This window comes from Pinus tabuliformis, chromosome 4_1 (assembly GCF_031772625.1).
Source record: "Pinus tabuliformis cultivar Carrire ecotype Pingquan chromosome 4_1, CPIR1, whole genome shotgun sequence".
NCBI classification, from domain to species: Eukaryota; Viridiplantae; Streptophyta; class Pinopsida; order Pinales; family Pinaceae; genus Pinus; species Pinus tabuliformis.
The window spans coordinates 606,705,505-606,721,213 of NC_142303.1; positions in this window are offsets into that span (position 1 = coordinate 606,705,505).

Genomic DNA, 15,709 nt, shown 5'->3' on the forward strand with positions numbered 1-15,709 from the left:
ATATGAATTTGTCTATGGCCAAAAAATTCTAGGAAGTGGCCTCATATTTACTTAGCACATTCAATATTCATGAAGAATATAACACACTTCATACCAAAGAAGCCATTTGGTTTTTGGCCAAAATAAAATGAAGAAATAAGCTGACCAACACCATTCAAAATATTCTTTTGCAGAAATGGATTAGGTGTTTCTTCACCTTCAACCCCGTTGATAAACATCTATAAAAGAAAAACACCACTAGAAGCTTACATTGGAGATCTATGGCCCCTATTAGATCCTATAATGCACTATAAAATTTACATACAAATCAGTTTGTCCAGTGCCCTCCAAGATACATCTAATCTTTCATGTGACTTGTTTGAAGAAAGTGGTGGGATTGAATTATAGGGTACAAAGTAGCCTATGATAACTTGGTGAAAAGGGTCCATTTAACCATGACTAGAAGTAGTATTGGCCACCATAGGGAAATGATCATGCTAGTGAATATTCTAAAGAGTATTAATGTAGAGGAAAGATATGTAACCAAAAGGTACCACCTTAGAACCAACAACAATTTTACAACAATTTCCATGCATTCGACCTTAATGGTGACATTGCTTGTAAAGGGGTAGAAAATGCTATGGTATTAACCTAACTTCCTTACTTTAGGTGTACTTGACAATTATGTTAAAGGAATTAATGGTAGGGAATCTTATGTTGATGCCTTTCAAGATCACCACTGATGATAAATTTGGCATGAAAGACGTGTAAGATGGAAGGAAACATCAAATTGGTCATGTCTTTATATAGTTCACAGACTCATTTTCTTTATGCTAAAGACTTTTAGTGACAATATATATGTATCTTTGCCAATAATTATGATAAGTTTGTAGGTTTTAACCCCATACAGAAATTACTTGCGTACGAATTCTAAAACACAGAAAATAAACAATGCGAGAGAATAACACATAAAACACATATACATAGAGATTTTCCCTTGGATCCCAAAACTGGGACTACCAGCTTGATTTTTCATTATGTTCCTTTCAATGTTACAATACATATTTATACATGCCGAAGCATCCAATATCATGGACCGAAAACCATTGCATCCAAAACCATGGACCGAAAACCATCATGTCCAAAACCATGGACCGAAAACCATCGCGTCCAAAACCATGTGCGAAAATCATGCACAAAACCATAGGTAGGTCCGCCCAACCTAACATAGAGTCCAAAACCAAAATTTTCCGGGGCATTGCCCCGAACCCCATAGAGTGGGGTTATTGCACCCCTCAAACCCCCTATGACTCCCCCGCTACACAATTGGCGCAACAAAGGGGGGGCTCCGGCCCCCTTCTAACCCCCTGGTTAACTACGTGGGCTAGTCATGGAAAGAATATAACACAACCCAACATTCTCCCACTTGTTGATTTCTTTCCACAGGGGGCCACAAGTGAGCTTAGTCATTTATCTAGCCCTGCAATGCCCATTGTTTCTCTACACCAAGAGAACTTCTCAGAGCTCACAGATTTTGTCAATGCATCTGCAGTATTCTTCAAAGTGTCCACCTTTAGCAACAACACCTTTTTGTCTTCTATCATATCCCTCACAAAGTGATACTGAACATCAATGTGCTTTGTCTTTAAATGATATGCAGGGTTCTTTGCCAAGAAAATTGCACTTTGGCTGTCACAGTCTATCCTTATAGCTCCCTGTACTAACCCGATACTTGAACACAATCTCTGCAACCAAACTGCTTCCTTGCTTGCATGAGTGGCTGCCATGTATTCTGCCTCTGTAGTTGATAGTGCCACTACAGATTGTTTCTTACTCATCCAACTGACTGCACCTCCAAATAGGTTAAACACATACCCACTTGTAGATCTTCTTTGATCCAGATCTCCAGCCCAGTCTGCATCAACAAAGCCACGAATATCCAACACTCTGTCTAATCTTGGTCTTCCTTGGTAGCACAAACCATAATCATTAGTGCCACGCAAATACCTGAAAACCCGCTTCACTGCTGTCCAGTGCTCCTTCCCTGGTTTTGACATAAACCTGCTCAATACTCCCACTGCATGTGCAATGTCTAGTCTAGTACAGGCCATCACATACATCAGGCTATCGACTGCACTTGCATATGGAACACAGGACATGTCCTCTTCCTCTTCTTGTGTCTTGGGGCACTTTTCAACAGATAAATTTACACATACAGGAATAGGAACCTTCATCGGTTTACTATCCTACATATTAAACCTCTGCAATATTGTCTCGACATACTTCCTCTGGTTTAACCAAAGCTTTCTCTTTTTCCAATCTCTTTTAATTTCCATGCCAAAATATAGTTTGCAGCACCAAGATCTTTCATGTCGAATTTGGAGGACAAATGGGTCTTCAAATCCTGGATAATTTCTTTGTCATTTCCAACCAACAACATATCATCCACATACAAGACCAGATAAATAACACGGTCACCAATTAATTTAAAATACACACAGTGATCTGCTTTGCTTCTGGTGAAGCCAAGTCCTTGTATAAATGTATCGAATTTCTGATACCACATCCTTGGTGACTGTTTTAACCCATACAAAGACTTCTTTAACTTGCATACTAGTTCTTTTTTACCCTTCACCGCAAATCCTTCAGGTTGCTTCATGTAGATCTCCTCTTCTAGATCCCCGTGAAGAAATGTTGTCTTCACATCCATCTATTCTACCTCAAAATAAAAAACAACAGCGACAGATAAAAGTAATCTAATAGAAGTTACCTTGGCAACAGGAGAAAAAATATCACCAAAATCAATTCCCGACACCTGGGAATAACCTTTTGCTACCAACTGAGCTTTGTATTTCTCCACCTTTCCTTCTACATTTGTCTTCTTCTTGAACACCTATTTGCTGCCAATGGGTTTCCTTCCAGCCGACAACTCCACCAGATCCCAAGCCTCATTTTTGTGCAAAGATGTCATTTCATCAATCATGGCCTCTTTCCAGAGCTTTCCATCCTCTGAATCTACTGCTTCCTTCACAGTTCTGGGATCATCATCAGTAATAGATAAAGAAAAATTTGAACAGAAAGCAGATGGACTATACCTTTCTGGCTGCCTTCTTTCTCAAACTGATCTTCTCACACCTAGAGTTTGTGGCTCTTCATCTTCTGATTCCTCCTCTGCTGTAGAGTCTGATTCTTCCTCCTTTAGCTCAAAATCTATCTTCTCAGGTTCCTTTGGTTGGACTTCATGTTTAATAACATCTTTCACCTCTCTGAACACCACATCTCGAATGTACACAACCTTCCTTGTTACTGGGTTCCAAAGCTTATAACCCTTTAAACCATCCTTATACCCAATAAAGATGCACTTTTCAAATTTCCTATCCAACTTGGTTCGTTTCTCCTTTGGAACATGTACATATGCATCACATCCAAATACCCTTAGATGTAAAAGAGAGGGTTTCTTACTAGTCCATACCTCTTGTGGAGTCTTATCCTCCAACGCTGATGAAGGTGATCTGTTGACCAAGTAACATGCTGTCTCCACCACCTCTGCCCAGAATTCCTGTCCTAACCCGACACCACTGAGCATGCTTCTTACCCTTTCCATCAACGTCTTGTTCATTCTTTCTGCAACTCCATTTTGCTGAGGTGTATATGGAGTAGTATTCTGCCATGCTATACCACACTTCTTACAGAATTCTTCAAATTCCTTACTGCAAAACTCTCCACCGTTATCTGTCCTCAACACCTTTATCTTCTTCTCTGTTTGGTTTTCACCAGAGCCTTAAATTCTTTAAACCTGTCAAAGACTTCAGATTTCTTCTTAAGGAAATATATCCATGTATTCCTTGAGAAGACATCTATAAATGATACATAGTACACAGAATTACCCAGTGATGGAACCTTCATAGGTCCAAACACATCACTGTGCACAAGCTCTAATATCTGTTTCGCCCTCTTACCACCAGAGGGGAAACTCACCCGATTCTGCTTCCCATATACACAATTTTCACAGAAATCAAAATCCAGAGAGCTATTACTCATACCTTTGACCATACCTTTACCATGAAGTATTTGAAGGCCCTTCTCTCCAATATGTCGAAGCCTTTGATGCCACAACATGGTCTTCTCTCCAGAGACCACTAGATTTTCTGCTCCACTTTCAGGAACCATGGAACGTTGCATCCATCAACAACAGTGCTACCTTGTAGCTTGTACAGAGTTCCAATTCGAACTTCCCGCATCAATACCAGTGCCCCCCGAACCATCATGTAGGTATCCTTCTCGAACACTATTTTTACACCTGCATCATCCAGCTTGCTTATAGAAATCAGATTTCTGGCCAATGCAAGAATATGCAAAACACTGGGAAGTGTTCTAACCCTTCCACCTTGCAACTTCAACTTTACTTTTCCACGACCAACGATTCTAGCCTTCCTATCATCCCCTAAGAAGACATCACCACCATCGTATTTCTCATACTCGCAGAACCACTCTCTATAGGGAGTGACGTGAAAGGATGCACCTGAGTCAATCAACCATGCCTCATGATCTACATGTGTACTTGAAGAAGCCAAGTACACATCCCCACCTTCATCTGAGGTGGTTTTCACCTCTGCAAAAGGAGCATCATCAGATCCCTTTCCTTTATCAAGAGCTTTAGATTTATAGTCCCTTTTGTAGTGCCCTTCCTTTCTGCATTTCCAGCACACCACCTTTACAGGTTTTCCTAGAGATTTAGATCTCCCTCTAGATTTGGACCTCCCACTCGATGACTTATTTTTGTTTCTGTTCTGGGACCATCCTCGTACAGACAAGGCATCACCATTCTGGCTCTCCATATTTTTCCGTCTCATTTCCTCCGTCAGCAAGGATGAGACTATTTCATCAAACTGCAAGGTAGTTGCATTGCTACCCATTGCAATAACTAGACTATCCCACGAATTTGGTAGAGAACACAACAAACTGATGCACTTATCTTCATCTGAAATTTTAATATCAACAAATAATAACTGACTTACCACAGTATTAAATGCATTCAGATGCTCTGTCACCGAGTCTCCATCTTTCATCCTCAGGTTATACAACTTTTTCCGTAGGAACAGTTTATTCACCAGAGACTTAGATTGGTACAAAGTCCCTAACTTGTCCCACAAAGCCTTCACTTAGCTTCCCCTGATACATTCAACAATACTAAATCTGAGACACACAATCGTATTATTCTCTTTGCCTTCCGATCCAACTTCTTCCATTCTTCATCAGACACCCCCGTTGGTTTAGTACCTGAATCTACTGTGATCCACTGATCTTTATCCACCAACAGATCCTCCATCTTGAGTTTCCACAACTCAAAACTCTGACCATTAAATTTCTTAATCTCTATCTTTCCACTGCTCACCATCTTCTTTCACCACCAGAATCGATCTCGCAGATCTCCCACTGAACAGGGTTTACCACAGGCCCGAGCGAAACCCCTCAGCAACAAAGGCGTCCTCTTGAAGCCAAAACAACTCTGATACCAAATGTAGTTTTTAACCCCGTACAGAAATTACCTGCATACGAATTCTAAAACACAGAAATTAAACAATGCGAGAGAATAACACATAAAACACATATACACAAAGATTTTCCCCTGGGTCCCAAAACTGGGACTACTAGCTTGATTTTTCATTATGTTCCTTTCAATGTTACAATACATTTTTATACATGTCGAAGCATCCAATACCATGGACCGAAAACCATCGCATCCAAAACCATGGACCGAAAACCATTGCGTCCAAAACCATGGACCAAAATCCATCGCGTCCAAAACCATGTGCGAAAATCATGCATAAAACCATAGGTAGGTCTGCCCAACCTAACATAGAGTCCAAAACCAAAATTTTCTGGGGCGCTGCCTCAGACCCCATAGAGTGGGGTTACCTGCACCCCTCAAACCCCCTATGACTCCCCCCGCTATGCAATCGGTGCAACAAAGGGGGGGCTTCTCCCCCCTTCTAACTCCCCGGTTAACTACGTGGGCTAGTCGTGGAAAGAATATAACACAACCCAACAAAGTTATGATGATATCATCAAACATGAATTTATTTTGAGAAAATGGGAGTCCCTTGACGTCAAAATATTAATCTTTCCTTGTTTGGGTTCAAGTTATTCTAAAGTTATAATTTATAAAAAATCCTTAAAGAAATCTAAATTTTTAAATATCTTTACTTGAAAAAGAAGATTTGGTTTCAACGTCCATTTAGATCAAGTTTATTTTACATAATTTTTAATAATAATTGATTTATTCTTATCAAATGTTATGTTATCACTAAGAAATATCCTCTTGGCTATGAAAGAGGAAGTCCAAAGGTAACATTTTCAAACCAATCTTGTAGATTGAAGGCTAGCCTCATCAATCCAGAGAGGGATCTCTATGACAACCTAATCACTAAGTTTAGCAACTGGTTGTGCTTTCAAATAGTGGCTATATCTTCAGTAGGGTTTTTGGATTTTGAGTGTGGTGGTTGGGTGGGGTTGAAGAAATATCAACTATTGGGAAATGGAGTCAAATATGAGTGTTTATAAATATTATCAGTCACTGATAAAATTCTCCAGGAAACAGAGGCAAGGTAAATGATGTTTGTCTATGAATATTATCGTTGCATTATGAAAGTGGAAAAAAGGATTAACAATATATTACATTTGAAGCATCTAACAACGGATGAATTTCAAATGTAACTTTAGAGGAAAATTGTGAATATTCGACTTTATGAAATGAAGCATCTAACAAAGTATGAGTTCCAAAACATTTACTTTCAGTTTAAATACTTAGAAGATTTACACATAAATGAACAACTGAGAAGGGAATCACATACACATGAGAAAGGAGACAAACTTCAAAACATCATCATCATGAATATCTGGTATGAAATCATTATGTACTTCTACACTTGATATAATTAATACTCAGAAAAGATTACAAAACAAAGCAATAATTTCTTCTCCAAAACATGAAAATCCAACCCTTCTTCCTTCTTTTTCATTCATTATATAGGAAAAATACATAAATTTGAGATCCACAATGTTGTGGAAACTGTTAATTATAATAACCATCAAGATCCAAAATGAAAGGATATGAAAAACCTCTTGCTACACAGTATTTTGTCACACCTCCTGCACTTCCCTATGACATACCCCGAAGTGCTTGAAACATGACCATTATACAGTATACTCATCCATGTATACAACTCAGATCCCTCCTAACACTTTGATTGGAAAATGCCTTGAACTTTCCCTAAAGAAATAGCTCTTAAAACCCTAAAATGAGGATCAACGCTCTTATGAGGCTTCAAAAAATGATGGTCGCCTGTTGCACTGTACTTGACCAGCGTTGGCATCGTTTTTTACCTTGCATACCCGCGATGATCCCAAAAAGGTATTTTTCCCAAAGAGGATGAGAAGCTTTGTGATCTAGAAGCTTCTAGAGCGGCGAGTTGGAGGTTGTTTCACATAGATGAGGTCGAATCCTCCCAACTTGACCTCTTGGTATTATCCCTATGAGCTACCTCCTTGAGATGAGGGCCTAATATTATCTTTGGAGAAGCCCTCACTCCCTTTCCCAGCCTATAAATTCATCCTCTCCCATTCCCAAATGGTTGGTCTATGTCTATTTGCACCCTTATGCTAAGCTTGTGCGTAGAGGCTATTCATTAGACTTGGAGAAGGAGTGCTTGGAGAGTTATTGGTTTGGAATTCGATTACCACTCAAGGAGAGCCTTTCAACATCAAGGCTTTGGTTGTAAGCTTCCCTTTATTTCCTAATGATATACAACTGCTGGTTCATCTTCCCAAAATATATATGTTCATGTATTATTTAGCTTGACATTCCTTGATCAATTAAGTAGGTTGTTATTGGATTTGTTATTGGTTTTGGCATGCTCTGTTGTCTCTTGATCAATTGTGCAGGTACATAAACACTAAGAGAAACAGGAAAAAGCCCGTGACATAATCGGTTCAGGGTCCTCAACAAAGGAAATCGGACTAGCATCAAAACGAGGCAGGCCATCGCTTTCGTTCTTAGTTTCAATTGTAACCTAGGAAGATGTCTAGTTGATTGTCACTTTAGTTGCTAGACCCACTCATTGGGCTAGAGGGATCATCTCTGTCTGTAGAGAGGATTAACATTTTCAACAAAATGGAGCACGGGCAATAGTTTTCTCTTCAGTAACACATCCACCCATAGTTATATCCTTAGCAATCTTCTTAATGAATGACTTTGTGAACCATTCAGTCAAAAACTCATCAGCAATCTCGAACTTGATGAGGCGACGCCGATGTTTCCATTCATGGATATGATCGGAAATGTGGGTCGTGGTATCCTGCTTAAGGGATGTTAGAAAATGAGTGTCAGTTTCATACCGAACCGGAATTTGGAAGTGGGTGAGAAAGGCCATAACTAGAGAGTTGAAGTCATCATAGGTACCTTGAGCATGGAAAATTTTAGAGGCGAATGTTTGCCCTTAGGCAAAATTAAGGGTTTTTAAAATTTTAGTGGGCGAATGTTTTGTATCATAGTACATTTTTACAAATCGCCTCAAACAACCCACCTTATTTTAAGGGAGAGGGTAAAAAAGGCAAATTTAGCCCTTGAAATTAGGAGTTACAACCTTCCATTCACCCTAATTTTCAAGAATAGGTTTTATTTAAGTGAACCGTATGGGCCAAATACCATATTTATAAAAGAGGTATGGTAAAATATAAATAAATGAGAGGTATGGTAAATAAATAAAACATTTTTTATATTTACTCCATAAGTCACCTTATATACATGCAAGGGTGTAAACAAATAAAAATATAAATAAAGTGGAGGTATGGTAAATAAATAAAACCTTTTTTTATACTTACTCAAAAGGTATGGTAAATAAATAAAACCTCTTTTTATATTTAGTCCATAACCCTCTTCCTCTTTATGAAGGCTCAAAAAAGAGGTTTTATTTAAGTGAATCCTATGGGCCAAATACCATATTTGTAAAAGAGGTATGGTAAATTAATAAAAATATAAATAAACCAGAGGTATGGTAAACAAATAAAACATTTTTTATATTTACTCCATAAGTCACCTTATATTTACAAACACTCAAAAAATGCGTTATATTTAGGTGAAACCTATGGGCAAAATACTATGGGCCAAATACCATGGGCTAGATTATTATTAATACCATGCAAAAAAACATTATTAACCCTAATATTAGTACTAATAAAAATAAAAATGGCACATGGTATTGACCCATGGTATTCACGTGGAATGTAGCCTATTTAAATGGGGAATTAAACCAACATAGATCCATCTTTACTCTGCATCTAGCCCCGAGAGGGATCAAATATCGTGATATGCAAACTAGCATAGAGTGAAAAAATATTTGATCCCTCTCAGGGCTTGGTGGATCAAGAGTAAAAATGGATGCTGTAATTTAATGTATGTTAAATATTTTAACTTGGTTAAAATAAAAAATAAAATAAAAATCAATTATTAATTTTATTAGTTTTTATAAATTACTAATAGTAATTTTTAAGCTCCAAGTTTATGATAACCCATGGTATTGACCCATGGTAATACCATGGTATTCATGTGAGCATAGACTATTTAAAGGGGAAATTCTATCATCTTAGATCCATCTTAATTCTGGGTCTACCAAGTGCTCATAGGGATAAATAGATTTCATCCCCCTAAGAGTGGTAGATGTGGAGTTAAGATGGATATAGGTTGGTTTTTATGATAATGAAGATATTAAATAGACCTAGGAAATTATATTGTAAAAACATCTTAAGGTGAATGGTTAAAGCTACATTTAGTCACTTCACAAAATTTAGTAAAAAATACCAATATCTCCATTAATATTTTGGTTTTTAACTTTTTCTGATTTAACAAAAAAAATTCAAAACAATGAAACCTTATCACTCTTTTCACATCACCCTCGCAGAAGATTTCTCACCATTTTTCAAACATTCTCAATATGATATCTTCATGAAAAAGTTTAGGTATTGATGTTGGATTAGTTGTTTGAAAATAAGCTGGTTTGTACAACCTTTCATCTTCTGTGCTATTCTTAGTTTGTCCTAATGATCTATAGGGGTTGAAGCCACTGCACCATATTTTCCTAGAAGGCGGAGATTGTTTACCAAAAAGGAAATTAATCTACATGTTACAACGCTGTTAAAAAATGCAAGACCTATGAGGGTAGTGAATTATGCTAATAAGCAATTTAGATTGGGAGAGACTTAATTAAATTTTATTATTTTATTGAAGATTTCCAATTAAAATAATAATAAATCTACATTTATATATTCATATATTGATTGGAAGGATTCTCACAATGGTCACTTCTTTCAATTAGATCCCCTTCAAGCCTTTGGGATACCTAATACTTTCTTATATAATATAGTTGGGGCTTGCTACTTGTTGGCGTGTTGGGGTAAACAAACTTGATGTGTTTTTTTAATCTCACAGTTGAAGTCTATGGAATAAGAAAGAAAATTGATAACTTAAAAAAAGTGGTAGCTTGACAAAAGTTGTAGAGAAAAGATTAATCTCTCCTACCTTGACAGAACTCGTTGTCAATATCAATACCTACAAGAAATTTGTTGTGGAATATTATCAAAACTAATAGAAGGATATGAAAGAGTGTATTGTAAGAACCTTGACAAACACGGCCACTGAAACTAGGAACATTGTTTGTAGGAAGAGAAAACTATGCTTCTTTTTTCCAAACATATATGTTAGTATATTATAGTTTAATGAATATGTTTACTTATTATCATATATGGTTTCATACTTTAACAAAACATTCGCCAAGACTTAACAATGTTTTATTATTCTTTAAAAGATTTGCCAAGATCTTACAAGATTTTATAATTCAGTGAAAGATTCTCCATCACTGTACAAGATAATATAATCTAGTGAGAGATTCGCCAAAAAAATTATATATACATATTATATTATTGATAAAATCGCCTCCCATTTTTCCTATGTATCATGGGGATTAGCCCATTTATTATACATATAAATTTAGGGTGGTTCTTAAAATTTTCCCTGACCTCGAGGCAACTCGATATACCATTTTCTTACAGCACCTGTGAGAGTTCTCTGAAAGAGGCAAAGGTGGATATAATTGTCAACATATTGGAGGAGCACCATAGGTGATATGTCATCACATGGGCTTGTGGGTCCTCTTTAGATTTTTCCTCGAATTTGGGGCAATCGCTTGAAATTTTACTTGGAACCGGAGGCCAGTAAGGCGAATGAAGAATATGATCATTCGTGAGCCTTGAGACACCAGGCAGCTCCAACGTAGCCAAGAAATGCAATTGCGTGTTAAACGACATATAGGGTCTTTGAGGAGACCCAAACTGCAGATTCCATTCTTGCTGGTAAGGATTTTGCCCCCGCAGTGGAGGATTTTGTCCATGCAGGTCCTAATTTTGTCCCCATTGAGGGTTACCTTGACCATAAGGTGGATTTGGTCCAGGGTAGATTGGATATTGTCCTACCATAGGACGCTGATAAGCATTGTACGTGGCATATGGGTTGTAAGGTTGTTGAACCTGTTGACCCTGGGCATAAGGAGATTGACCCTGCTACTGCAGGGGTTGATCTTGTGTTTGCAAGGGTTGACCTTGTGGATACGCATATAAAGCTTGTTGCTGCAAAGGTTGACCTTGTGGCTGCAAAGGTTGAATTTGATGCTGTAAAGGTTGACCTTGCTGTTGCAAAGTTTGGCCTTACGATTACAAAGGTTAAGTAGACTGTTTTACAAAATGAGTTTGTGGCTGCAAAGGCTACTGAGACTGTGGCAAAGGTTGTCCCTGTTGCTGTAATAGTTTCCCTTGCTATTGCAATGTCTGCCATTACTGCTGCAAAGGTTTCCCTTGCTACTGTGAAGGTTGCCCTTGTTGCTGCAAAGGTTTCCCTTGCTACTGTGAAGGTTGCCCTTGTTGCTGCAAAGGTTGTCCTTGTTGTTGCAAGGGTTGGTGGACAATTCCATGGGATATACCTTGTGGGTTGGTAATTTCTGAATTGAATCTGACCATACCCACCAGGAATAATGAATTGACCAGGCTGGACATAAGCTCCTGCTTGAGGAATGTAAGACGGATTAACCAAGGCTTGCGAACCATATGGGACATAAGCCTGTTGGAGTGGAATTTGAGCCATATAAGCCTATTTATATTAGATGTTTCTTGACCCAGATGGACCAACAGGGTTAAGAATACTACCATAATAAGGTTGATTAAATCCAACCATGTGAGTTTGTAATCCACTCACATTAGTTTCACCTAACACAAGAGGAGTATTCAGATCTCGCCCCCCAGGCAGTGGCATATTTTGTCCACTTGATGGAGGGGTAGAAGAACTAACTGAAACCTGACCTAAAACAGTCAGTTGCATTGGAAGGGTCGGTTGAAACGAAAAGATAGGTTGCGATGGAATCGTAGCCTGACTAGGAACTAACGTGAAAATAATTTGTATAGAAGTTTGAGAGGTTGCGTTTTAAATGAACGGACCGAATGTAGGCATAGCATTTGAAGCCCAAATGGGATTATGATACAATGATGAAGCACTAGGAGTACCTAAAACTAAATGAGCTAAGGTTTTATAACCAGGTGGTAACATGGGTCCACCAGTTTCAGGAAGGGTGAGAGATGGGGCTCTTCCTACAAAAGGAAAGCCTTCAGGAGGAAATTCATTGAGAAAATTCATGATGAAACTTTGTTTCTGATCAACACTCTCGACCCGTGGTATGGGGATATTATCATCTATCTCCAAACCCAAACCTTCTGATCTGAGTTTTCTTGCTCTGACCGACGCCACATCTGATATCAGTCCCAACCCTATCAGATCCTTGGTGATACATTGTATTGGGTCGGTGTGGACTCTGTTCTTCATAGGTGTCTCACCCTAGAAGAGGTTGAATGGGTTTTGAATGATTGCCACTCTGGTGCCTATGGTGGTGTTGAAGCCCCAAAAATCGGGTCTACAACAAGGGTGATGACCACCTGGTCCGGACCTTGAAAGCAGCTCCTTTTCTGTTTGGAATAGTGGCTCCGACTGGGGGTAATGGGACCAGTTTCCCAATTTGTTTATGATGGTACACTAAGGGGATGATTTTTTTCTCTTTTGAAAGTTTTATGGGGAGAATGCTTTATTCTAAGTCTAATCTAACATGTGCAATTTTATTCTAATGAAGGAAAACATCTAATTTAAACTATCCAGGAGTAACACTTTGTTTATGCAATCTAGAATAATTTCCAACAGTAATTGGTAATAAAAATCATTCAATTACTATGAGAAAAGAGTACGTTAAAGATGATTGTTTCGTATAAGAAATTAGTTGAAACAATTATGATAAACACATCGCATAATAAGTCATTCATATACTTGACATAAAGGAATAGTTATCACCGTACAAAAGTGCAAAAATGACAACTGAACATTCAGGTTTCCATATATAAACAACTGAAAATAATATATCACTTGGCACATAAGCAAAAAGTATTAAGAGATAAAAGTACCATTGATAATAGGTCCTACTCATGAGCTTCAGCAATATAGATTTATCTTCAAATAATTCAATATCCACTAAGAGTACAGAAGTGCATTTCAGTAGCAGACATTAAACTTAGATATAAATAAATCTCGTTCCATTCATTTATCAAAACCTCCTCAGAGGGTGCAAAAGTGCATGTTCTGAAGAATTGTTTTTGACAAATTTCTGGACCCCTCTCTAAATGCATGAGAGGGGTTTAAATACTACTCTAATGAAAACTAAAAATATTTATTACAAAAATAGATGAGGAGGTTCAAAAACGACCATCCTCACTTTAAGCAAAAATGAACTAATAATCAAACTAAAATTGAATCTATGCTAAATCATGTATCGTTTCTTTTAAGTTGCAAAATTTCCAACATGGGTTTCAGGAGCGTTGGTTGGCCGACTTCAGCCTTCAATTGACCTGCGAATATGGAATTGGTGAGCGCTGGCACTATCTTCTTGGTGGAGGTTATGAGGCACTTCAAAGTCATACACTGGCTATGTGGTTTTACCAGATATTTCCAGTAAGTGTCCCAGTTTAACTTGCTTATCTGCTTAATTGACTCTGCCTTATTTTCCGCTGTTTGCTTCCACCTTGTTTGCAACTGCTGTGCCTTTGGGAGAAATCCTGGAGTGGTTTCTGATATTAAATTTGCCTTATGCAAGTTTTCGTTGATGCAGTCGATGATGTTACTTGCTGCTGTTGCTGCCTCCTCCATCGCATGCTCTGCTTCCTTGAGCTGTGTATCCCACTTTGCAAATAGCATGTCTTTGTGGGATTCATCAATCTTGGGCAATTCTACTCTTTTTCCTTCCTCCGATTTCTGCCAATTCACAAAGTCAAAAACTTTCTTAAAAATTAAATCGTAATCAAGTCGTTTGTCTACAACTTGATTTGTAATGTAGTCGCAGTTCTAGGGTCATCCTTATGCAGTTCTATTGTGGCTTGTAACTGTTGTTCTTTATTTGCTAGATTGTTTTGATAACTCAACTGCATTTGTTGGAAGTCCTGTTGTAACTTTGCCAACTGTACTTCTGCTTCTCGGCTGACGCTGGCCTGCTATAGTTGTTGTTCCAAAAATAGGATCTTATCCTCCTTTTCTCTTAATAGCGTTTGAACTTCTGATGCTTTATCAATGGTTGCAGAAGCATATGCCCCTACAATTTGAGAGAGCCTAGTGAGATTTTCTGTTGGATCGGTGGTTAGGTCTTGCCAAAGAACATCTAAAGGTTCAGCCTCTGGAGAAAGTACAGTATCTATTTTTCATTTCTTTCTTTGTCTCCTGACAACAGCCTTATGCTGTGGGCTATAAAATACATCCAGAGGGGGAATCTCCTCTATTTTCAGCACAATTTCAGATGATGGAGCAACAGGAATATGCTCCATCTCTTGAGTATTAATAACCTCTTCTATTATCATCTCTGTGGTTGTCTCCCCTGGGTTTATTAATGGCTCTGCATTCTGTTCCTCGGTGTTGATTAGTTCATTGAAATTCTCCCACTCGTTTTCTAGGTCTACTATAATTGGACTTGTTGGCTTTGCGAGGGGGGCAGGTGTCTCAACCTGTTTTAGGGACAAAACCTGTTGGTCAGGCTTTTCTATAGACTGAGCTGTATCTTTAATTGCTGCTTCACTTCTGCTGTGATCACTTTTTGACTGCTCATCGGATTTTTCCGCTGATTCCCTCTCGGACTTTGATTTAGACTTTTCTTCTCCTGAACTTTCACTTATACTAATACTGGGAGTGGGTTCCCTTATTGGTTCAAAACGCAATTTGTCCAATGGGACATTTGCCAATCTTTGTTCTCTGTAATGGTTAAACTCTTGAAGCTTCGCTTGGTCAAACTGAATTTGTGCCATATGTAGAATTTCTTTGAGAGAGCTCTTCTGCTAAAAGACGTCGTCGAAAATATCATCTTCTTTAGTAAACACTTTTATTTTGACCATCGTTGTAAATTTCTTGATAGTATCCAAGGGATCATACTACCTCCCTCGAAACTTTGGTAGCTGCAGACTTAGCATATTATCAACCTCTGTAAAAGCATGTCCCAAATCAAATAATGTGAAGGCCCCACAGACCACAGGGAATTGAGGCCAGATGGCCTTCTTCTTATCCTTGAGTTCTTTGCTCATTCTCCCAACACCATAGGTCTGGTAAGCT